Source organism: Parus major, chromosome 2 (genome assembly GCF_001522545.3).
Source record: "Parus major isolate Abel chromosome 2, Parus_major1.1, whole genome shotgun sequence".
Classification (NCBI taxonomy): domain Eukaryota; kingdom Metazoa; phylum Chordata; class Aves; order Passeriformes; family Paridae; genus Parus; species Parus major.
Genome location: NC_031769.1, coordinates 72,041,606 through 72,051,744, shown reverse-complemented (window position 1 = coordinate 72,051,744; position 10,139 = coordinate 72,041,606). Strand labels below are relative to the sequence as shown.

Here is a 10,139-nt window from a genome sequence, read left to right as displayed (position 1 = left end):
TGTTCTAGTGAGACAACCAAAGTGAGGATTTCATCTAAGATATCAAATAGAATAGCATATCTAAATGATTAAAAAATTCAGTCATTAAAGTAATTCTTCATTATTTTATTCTAGAGAGTTTGCCGTTTTATTACCTGGGTGGTCAAGTTATTTTCTCTGCTTTTCCTTTTGTTTATTCATCTTCTGCTCTGCTCCTTGACCCTCTTCTGCTTTATTTTCCTTACATTTGTTTTCTTTTTCTGCTTTCCCTTACATTTCTTACAGAAAAGTCCATCTCCCTGCTTAATGTGCTCCTTTAAGTGATCTCTTCAGTTATTTCCACCCTCATCTTCTCGTTTCATGACCTATCATGCTGAAGGCAAGTATACCACGCAAGATGCAGTACTTTATTTTTTATTTATTTATTTCAAATCTTGCAAGTAAAAGACTGACATATTTATATAGTCCACTGTGCAGAAAAAGTCTTAAGTGTTTTTATACCTCACATGAAGAGTCTGCACTAAAACTAAAATATTTCCCTTTGAAGTAAGTGTAGAGTGGAATAACATGCCAATTGCTACTTCAGTAATGGTGCTGAGCCTTTCTTGAGAACAAAATGCCATAAATCAGATACTGGATAGCAGCTTTTAATCTTGAAAGCAACACAAACCTTCTCTGATAGAGAAAAGTAAGGCTGCTGCTACTTTGGTCAGTGCTATCTTATTCTGTAAAGCTGTTTTTCCTGAAGCTGAATGTGGGATAGTCCCTCCTGTGTTTTAGTATTTCAGCATAATGCAGGAGAAACGGAAGATAACATATTCTCTGGCTTAGGTGGTAGAGCTACTTTTGCTACAGATATCTCTGATTGAAGTAACATTCCAAACACCTGCAGGGGAAGAAGGATTTGAGGATTCCTGCAGCACTTTCTTAGCTTTGACTTAGCCACTGCCACAAACTAGGTCTTTGCAAGCAGACAGCTCTTGAAGAATGACTCTCGACATCACACTAGGGAGTTCATGTACTCACTATACACCTGATAGCTTATCTACATGCTAACTCTGCTGCCAATGAACTTTATCCTATCACAGAAGTGAGGTTTGCCCCTGGCTGTTTCTTACTCCTTTGAGGACACAAAATGCATGAGCTTGTGCTCCTGAGCAGTAATGATTTCCAAATACTTTTATTCAGCCCACATACAAGAAGTTAAAAATCCTGTATAACTGTTTGTAAGTACCTGGAGACTTATGGGTTTATACCAGTCATTAAAATCAAATGTATAATTGCTTTTCTTGTGGGAGAATAGTCACAGGGTGAGAGTCTTTTAAAACAGGCATAGAAACCAACTGCATATATTGGGGAAATAAGATCCAGATCAAATTTAACAGGATTTAGGTACTCAATGGTGGCTTTTTTATACATGCAATAATTGAGGATTAAGATAAAAGTCATGGTCTTTCATTATGCATAATACATAGTTTAAAAAAATGGAGGCACTTCTTTAACTGCCACCATGGTGAGAAACATAAAATAATTTGTCAATGTCACTGCAATGTCCCTAAAATTAATCCTTCATTTCACCCTAAATTCCTGTTTTTCTGAGTTGAGCATAAACAGCTCCCACCATCATTCCAGTAAACTGTTCTAAGAACTTTTAACATCCTTTACTTATATAGAGAGAAAACATTAAATATTCAATCATGTTGCTAACTTAAAAAAAAATTTGCTACCTTGTACTTTAACTGCAACTTAGTATTTGTCCTTGGTTTTGAAAAATCTTGTATTTAATGTTTATATATAAAACAGAAACTATGGGTCAGAAACCTCTTCAACCTGAACTCCCCTTGTTTTGGCTGTTGGAAGTGAGATTTCCAAAGGGAAGTTGTTCAGAAAAGGCTCACAAATAAATTAAAGTTTACCTGAACCCCATCCATCCATCCATCCATCCATCCATCCATCCATCCATCCATCCATCCATCCATCTTCCTTATCTTCTGTTTCTTTAGTTTCTTCCTCCCTCTCTTTAATAATCTGAAAAAATTAAAATAGATAAAGGAAAAAAGTAGGGCTTGGATGGACACAATGCATTTGATGCCTCTTTTTGCTTGACTTATTTGCAGGTAAGTGTCCTCATTGGATATGGGTCATGACTTTTAAACTCGTTCAATCAACCATCTTGTAAGTTGCCTCATTTTCCACTCCAGAGAGTAGATTTATTTTATTTTATTTTATTTTATTTTATTTTATTTTATTTTATTTTATTTTATTTTATTTTATTTTATTTTATTTTATTTTATTTTACTTTACNTTTATTTTATTTTATTTTATTTTATTTTATTTTATTTTATTTTATGTTATTTTATTTGTTAGCTTTAGATTGCTTAAAAGTGTAAGCTGGAGCCAAGAAAGAGAATCATATTTATCGTATCTTCCACAGAATGGAAAATTAAGAATTTGCTGTCCTTGCATTCATGCAGATAATAAGTAGTTCCTTCTCTTTTGAAGAGTTTATTGGCCATTACAAGTGAATTTAAAAATAAATATAAGAGATTTTGTCTGTGCAGTATTGCAGGACATATTTTTGTTGATGGCCCCCAGGTTTTATTATTAAAAGTAAATGTGGGAACCAAGGATAGATCTGTCAGCTGCTGTGGGAAAAAAGAGAGGGGGAAAAAGGTGCTACAGACAGTTCAAGGGAAGGAATGTTAATGAGGTGTTTTGATGTTTTGAAGCTACAGACTTTCAATTACAGTCATTCAATTTCTCTTTCTTCACTTCCCTGGTGGCTTCTGGCATTGCTTAACATAGGGATGCCCATCTGGCTCAGCACTCTTCTCTGTGGTACAGTTAGTGTTGTTCTGCATGCACACCTTTGTCTCAAAATCTCTAGGGAGACAGAATGCTAAAGCTATTATTTCTGTGTCATTTAATACAATAGTCTTCTTTACAAAATTTATTTTGCAAGCAATTATTGTCACTATACATCATTAGGTTCCAATCAGCTTCAATGACCGCTTTGCAAAATGTTGTTGCCTTCCAATGTGGCAAATCTAGATTAATCCCAAGGACTGTGCAGTTGGAATAGTCCTAGATGCACTGTGAAATAAACAATAAGATTCACCAGTCTCATTTCATATTCAAGACCTTTTCTTCTTCTCTATGTGTTTGTGTAAGTGATGTTAGCAGTTCATGAGACACTTGTAGATTTGAGCACAGAAGCAGTGAAACATGCCTCTGAGAACCATGAACAGAAGCAGTAGTGCAATTTAATATTGGCCAGTGGGATATTTTTGTTCAGTCTGCTGCTGGAACACATATATTAATATCTGGCTCTACATGAAATCATAAATGTGACACAATCTTTGCAGACCAAGAAAAATATTAAAACTCTCCCCTTTGCCTTTCTGCTTTCCTTGTTCTGTCCCAGCCATGATGAAACCAAGGCTGAGAATTTGGGATAGACGAAGTGAGAGAATTTTCATGTTTTCTTTTTCCAGATATTTTCTCAGGGGACCTCCTTTACAAATCCGAGCAGGAAATGACACTTGCACACCAGGACATCATCATTAATCCACTGTGCTAGATGTTGTAGGATACTCACTCTCCCGATAGAAACTGAAACTCCTGCAGCTCCCTCCTAATGCTTCTTAGGTAGGGTATATATAACATATTTCTTTGTGGTTTCAAAATCCAGACTTTGACTCCTATTACTCTGCTGTTTATCAATTAGATTTTTTTTTCTTTTACCATGGGAATATTTAATAATTATTTTTCCCTCTACTTGTTTGCACATCTGGGTAATCACCATAGCAACTGATGTATGCCAGGTGTCTGCTCCAAAAGAGCTCCATCCTCTCAGTCTGTCCTACTAAATTCATTACATTAATTGCCAAGCAGATACTAAATCAAACCCAGGAGTGAAGAAAAGATTAAAATTGTATACTCCTTATTACAAACACTGTAAGCCATTTCTAGATAATACAAGATAGATAGCAAATATTGAAATCACTTCAGCGTAATTTTGACTGAGAACAGGCCAAACTTGTACTTGGGAAAAATTCTACTGTACTTACTTGCCTAGTATCTCTTTCTCACTGCAGTGAACTATTTTTATTTTATTTTTAAATATACTAAACTAACATTAAGATTGTACAGGTAAGGACTGAAATGTCAGGCAAATAAAGTAAAAAGCATTTAAAACATAATTAATCACAAAATCACAGAATGGTTTGAGTTGGAAGGGACCCTGATGAATCAAGTTCAACTCTTAATTGAATGGCCCAGAGGGGATTGAACCTTGTGATCAGCTGAGTTAATCTTATGTTTTTACATGCAAATTATGTGCTTGTATAAAAATGAATGTTAACCACACTATATATGGTTATATATATATTTATCATTTTTAGTGCAAGTTTCTATATGAACAGCATTCATTTTTGCTTTATTGTGTATATGTTCAAACTAACTCAATATAGTATTAGGTTTCTGATGAATTATAATCATTAGACTTTAGTCAGCACTTTTCAAACATTCATTAGATTTTTTTTTTCTTCTGTTATTTATCTATTGTCTCTTTATTAGTGTGCTAATGATTTTATTTTCAGCTAACATCATTTTTCCACAAATGTAATTCAAACAGTTCATCTAGAACTGATTATTTTTATTATTCTTTTCAGTTTCTTATTGGCCAATATTAAGCCCTTGAAAAAGTTTCTCTTTTCAATGTATTATTTCTCCCCCTCAAACACAGTATTTTATTGTTTGATACACTAAGCACAAAAATTTTATGAAATGACAAGGAGGTGTGTTGCAGGTACTAATCCACATAACAGATTAAAAACAGTTGTTTCTGCATGTCAGGAGTGTAGCTTTGCATTTTTAACACTCTCATTTTGTAGCTGTTATTTGTAATAATAATTTCTTATTATAAATTACAGACACAATAATTTATGATGACCTTATGCATTCTGTCACTTTCAGATTGTATCTGAATTGTGGGACAGGCACATACCACAGTCCACCCTGGTCACTGTGGACAATCAGTCATTCAGATCAGGGCATTGACTGGAGCAGACTGTGTGCTCAGCAGTATAATTTCAGAGGCTGTGGGAGGTTAGTGCAAAGGTAAGTGTTGGCTCTGTAGAAACAGGACAAAATTTGATAGTCTCCTGGATTTACAAACTTGAATGCTTTGAAGTTACTCATAAGATCATTTGATAAAAGACATTGACATTGATAAATAATGAGCAATTAATGAGATGAACACAGAAACACACTTCTGTAGACTCCTGACCTCAGTGAATCTATTTTTTTCAGCAAATGGGTTGATATGTATGGTGGTACTGTAGTACCTTTAAAACTTCCAGATTTGGAACATTTAGTGTAATTTTGTAACAATGGTTTCAAATGTTAAGAGGGTTCCTCTGTGCACCTGAATTTCCTGAATATATCTTCTTGATACCCAAACAAATGACACTGATTGTGTAAAACAATGTTTCATTGAAAATAGCAACAAATGTACATGCTAGACTGAATGAGAAATTTACTTCTTAGATCTGAATTAAACAACTCTGAGGAATGATGCTATAAAGGAGCAAAATTTTTGTATGTTTTCTGAAAGCCTTCAACATGAAGTAATTGCCAAGTGTTAGATATTTCAATTCAGGTGAACACTAAAAATTTAGATGCTATAAATTCAAGCTAGTATTGAAAACCACCATGATGCCTTAACAATAGCAGATTACGTAAAAAGGTTCCCATAGACATACAAATGTTAAAAATACAGGAGAATGGAAAGAAAATAGCAGTGATTACATTGGAAAATGAGGCTGATAGTGATTCAGCATTTTTGACTGACATAAAGAAGTCTTCCTCCCTTAATTACAGATAAAGAATATACATTTTGTTTTATTATCAGTATTCCAGAATGTCTCAAATACCACTGTAAAAACTTTACTTAACATTTGAAATTATTCCTATAGGCATATACTACACAAATGTCAAGCCTTTTTAACTTTTTGTCATGCTCATTCATTGTACTGGAGTACAATCCCTTAAGCATATAGGAAGATAAAAAATGCATAACTATTAAACTGTATTCTTCTTTTTAAGTAGATGTTCATTCATCAAGAGTTTACTTCATACTGGCAAAGAGGTTTTAGTAATATCTCCTGTGAAATTTCATATGAGATTTCATAGGAATACGTAATAACATTTCAGGTCTGAAGCTATTAATAACATTCGGTTTTATTAAAATGTTACTAAGTATTTTTTAGCATGTTAAGTTAATGAAATTTGTTGTGTCTCTCCCTAATCCCTTCATGCTTCTGTATATCTACCACCTTCTTGCTCTTATTCTTTTTCTTTCCTTCTCACATCCTGCCCAGTGAGCTAACTTGCACAGTCACACTGTGAGTGAGCACACAGAAAGGTGACTTTGCAAAAGACTAGTGCAATCTGATAGACGATCATAAATGAAATTGAAAGGCTTTTCCTGATGATCCCATGCTCCTTTAATAAAAATTAATGTAACATGTTACTCTAGATTTATAAAACTGCAAACAGGAGCAGCAAACTGCTGCTATTATGCTCAGGATATGTTCTAGAAAATTCAAACTTTTATTTTTATTGTCATGCAATGTGATTAAGATTAGTTTAATTAAATGGTGCTTGTGTTTTTCTTTGATTTGTAGAAAAAATATGTCATCTTCCAAGGGATCATTTAATTCTATCTTCTGCATCCCATAACCTATCATTCTTTCCTAGCTTTGGAATACTTTATGGGCTGAATTTTCCCTCTGGTACATTCAAGCATATCTTTTAAGAGAGATACAATTTTGTACCAAATACAGTTTTTACAATATCTTGCCTTTTCATCACTGTAAGAGATTTGTACTATACCATAAGCACAGACAATCTTTCTCATACTAAACAAATCATAGGCTAGTTTGTTTGGAGTTTTAAGACATGGTTAGAAAAATATCTTTAATTTCACAGATAAATCTATTTCACAGTAAAATAACTTAAATTCTTATTTTTTTTTACAAAAGTCCTCATTTACTGCAGCACAAAAGAATCCATATGGGTAGATATCACACAATGGCTGTAATATACCATCTTGATTTCCATCCTTATTTCCAATTCCATACAGACTTATCATCAGGAACCTCAATAATATGTCCATTAAAATAAAATTATTAATGGGTTTCCCCATAATATTTCTGTGTTTCTGTGAGTTAGGAATACTCTTAGAAGAGCACTCTTACCTGAAGTACACAAGATCCAAGATCTTAAATATGTGATCTAAGATTAACCATGTAATTTTTGCAGTTGAAAACTAAACCCAAACCCAAAGGTTTTTAGTGTTAATATTTTTGACCACTCACTTTATTCTTGACATTTCCTCAGGATCCTTGAAGTCTGTAAAATATCTGTCTTTGAAAACTAGAACCATGCACTGCCTATTTTTTTTTTAACTTTCTAAATTAGTGCATTAAATGAAAATTTACTTTCACTTAGTCTAATGATACATGGGTAGATTTTTGAGAATTAGTTTTAGTAGTCAAAAGGGTTAAGATTTCCTTCAGTCCAGTGGCTCCTACCAACACCAGAGAGCATGTTTTATCTCACTTCAGTGCAATGAACACTTGGCCACAACATAGGTTAGGTTAAATTAAGGGATATCGCTGATCACAGTCATTAGTTTTGGCAGAAGCTCTAGGGACAGGGAAGCAAACTGTTTGAGTTTGAAAATCCTTTGTCCATAAAGGAAATTAAATTTGTAATTTATTTTAATTTTCTGAAAGAAAATGGTGGAAGGAAGATATTTAGGGGATGGGTGCAGAAAACACCACTCACAATTCACTGTAGGACTCCAAGGCTGAAAATATACTTTATTTATCACTGTCATTGTGCCAGATATGGTCCCAGGAAACAGCAATTTAATGAATTTGTGGGTTTGGTCCAGAAACTCAAGAACTCATGTAATAAGCAAAGCCCTAAATCCATGTCGCTACCACACAGAAAGCAAATAATGACACAGAGGTGCCCCTATTTGTATGCACATTGCTGTTCAACATTATGCTTCTGTCTAGGGAGGGATGGGAGATTGTGAAAAGGAATGAATTAATCATTAGACCGTGATTTTTGGTTCTTTGCAGAGACACAATGACTGATCTAAATCATCCTCTATAATTCATCTTCGTCAAGTCTCATTTGTTCTTTCTCTGTCGCCTTTACTGGTGTTCCCCGCATAGCTTCAAAATGGTTAACAGAAGACAGAGTGAAAAAAGTGAAGATTTTGATAATAGAACTTGCCCAGAAAACAGAAATTTAAGGATAGTGAAAAGTCAGATCTGTGATGTACCTACACCTACAGTTTTGCTACTCTTGACTGCAGTGCCAACAGAGATTTTCCTTCACCTTTGCCCAGGATGTGTAATAAAGAAGACTGCTTTTTCTTTTTGTATTAACATTAAAGCTGGACAATATTGCCCCTTATGCACAATATAGGCCATGCATAAAATAACCTAATGCACTATAAATTTCCTAGATGAAATTTAAAGCATAAGGAAGTGTTCAATAAAATTTTAATGACATTCTAAGCATTAAGCAGATTCAGAATAGACTTCAAAATTCAACCTAGCTTTTTTCTTCAAGTGCAGCAGTGGAAAGAAGAAATTCTTTACTTTTTTGGTATCTTTATCTGCTTGCATAAATGAGGGACTCTTGTACAGGATCTGTTATAAGACTATGCAAAACTAGTTATTACTTTTCTGAAGAAAAATATGAATATCCCATGAAGCTGCTATTTTGTAAAGCCTATCATGTAGCATCTAACAAATAGCCTTGAGGGGCTTCATAATTACTGACAGGGATATTAGAACTGACAGATTTCAGGTGTATTCTAGAGAATAAAAAGGAAATATTATAGGCTTGGTTAATGATTTCTCATTTATATTTACACATCTGACAAATAAAGCAACTACTGTCTTACAAGAAAGATCTGGTTTTGCTACCTTTCAAATGAAGATGGATAGTTCAAACTATTTTGTTTTCTCTGCTAACAGGAGGGTACCTGAAATCCTGCAGAGAGAGGCTTGAAAGTCTTATAAAGCTATTCCTTAAGAGGTTTCCAATGTATTTGCTGAGATACATTTCTAACTAATGGTTGACATAATGTTAAGATAAAACAACTAATCATTTTATGTACCCTTTTTTAGCAATTAATGTAAACCAGTTTTTCTGTCCCACACAATTTTCTTGAATTTCACAGGAAGAAAATCATTACATATGCAAAGTTAATAACATTAATAGCAAAAGCATACAAAAAGAGAAGGTGTTTCATCCACAAAAAGAGGTTCACTCTTGGGAACAAAATAACCAGGTTGGTGAACACCACCCAAAACTCACAGCTACATGGCTTTCCTAGACAAAGATAATGTGGTGACTGTTCCTACCCACTGCCCACATGGCTGCTGGGAACAAAGGCAAGATGGAGACTAGCATTTCCCAGCTCCAGCCTGAAATAACAAAAATCTGTGACAAACATATCCCCAAACCTACACTGGTTGTGCCAGGTTGTGTCTCTGCTGAGCTCAGTTGCTATTTTCAGACTTGGGATAGCCTCATCTAGATAGTTTTCAGGATAATTCTGGAAATTATACCATAAAAAGATAGTTCTGATAGAGGAATCCTAAATATATACAGAAGTATTGCCTGTATATGTCAGTCATGGAAACTGTGTCAAAGGAAGTTTCAAATGAAAGCATATTTTTTCTTTTCAAAATATGAAGAAATGAACTAAAGAAGTCCTGTCAAAATGTTGAGAATTATGCTATTTTCTACCTTCTCCTAAATTTCTGTGAGCTCAGATTGTACATTAATAAAACACAGATTCACATTCTCCAGGCATTTCCCTGTTTTTTGAGCAAAACAGAAACTTTACAGCATGTCAGAGGAGCAAGCAGAGCTCTTTAATATTGTACTATTTCATCCTTTTCTCATAACATTAGGTCCAAATTCTGCAGGGACATGCACAGGTTTAGCTTTATACACTGTGAGCTTTATTTCTTGGACTTGACAGGAAACTGAATTCCCATTACATTAAAAATGGCTTTCTCTTTTTGAGGTTCACTTGCAAATCTGTCAGCTACCCATATTGA

The 10,139-nt window shown here is 34.2% G+C and overlaps 1 long non-coding RNA gene across 1 annotated transcript; it reads left to right on the top strand.

Annotated features, from left to right (window-relative positions):
• The first annotated feature begins 3,479 nt into the window (after positions 1–3,479).
• Positions 3,480–9,645, top strand: LOC107198989. Its single transcript, XR_001519153.1, has 3 exons — positions 3,480–3,627; positions 4,957–5,100; positions 8,136–9,645. It is a non-coding gene; the product is annotated as an uncharacterized LOC107198989 (long non-coding RNA).
• Positions 9,646–10,139: the final 494 nt, after the last annotated feature.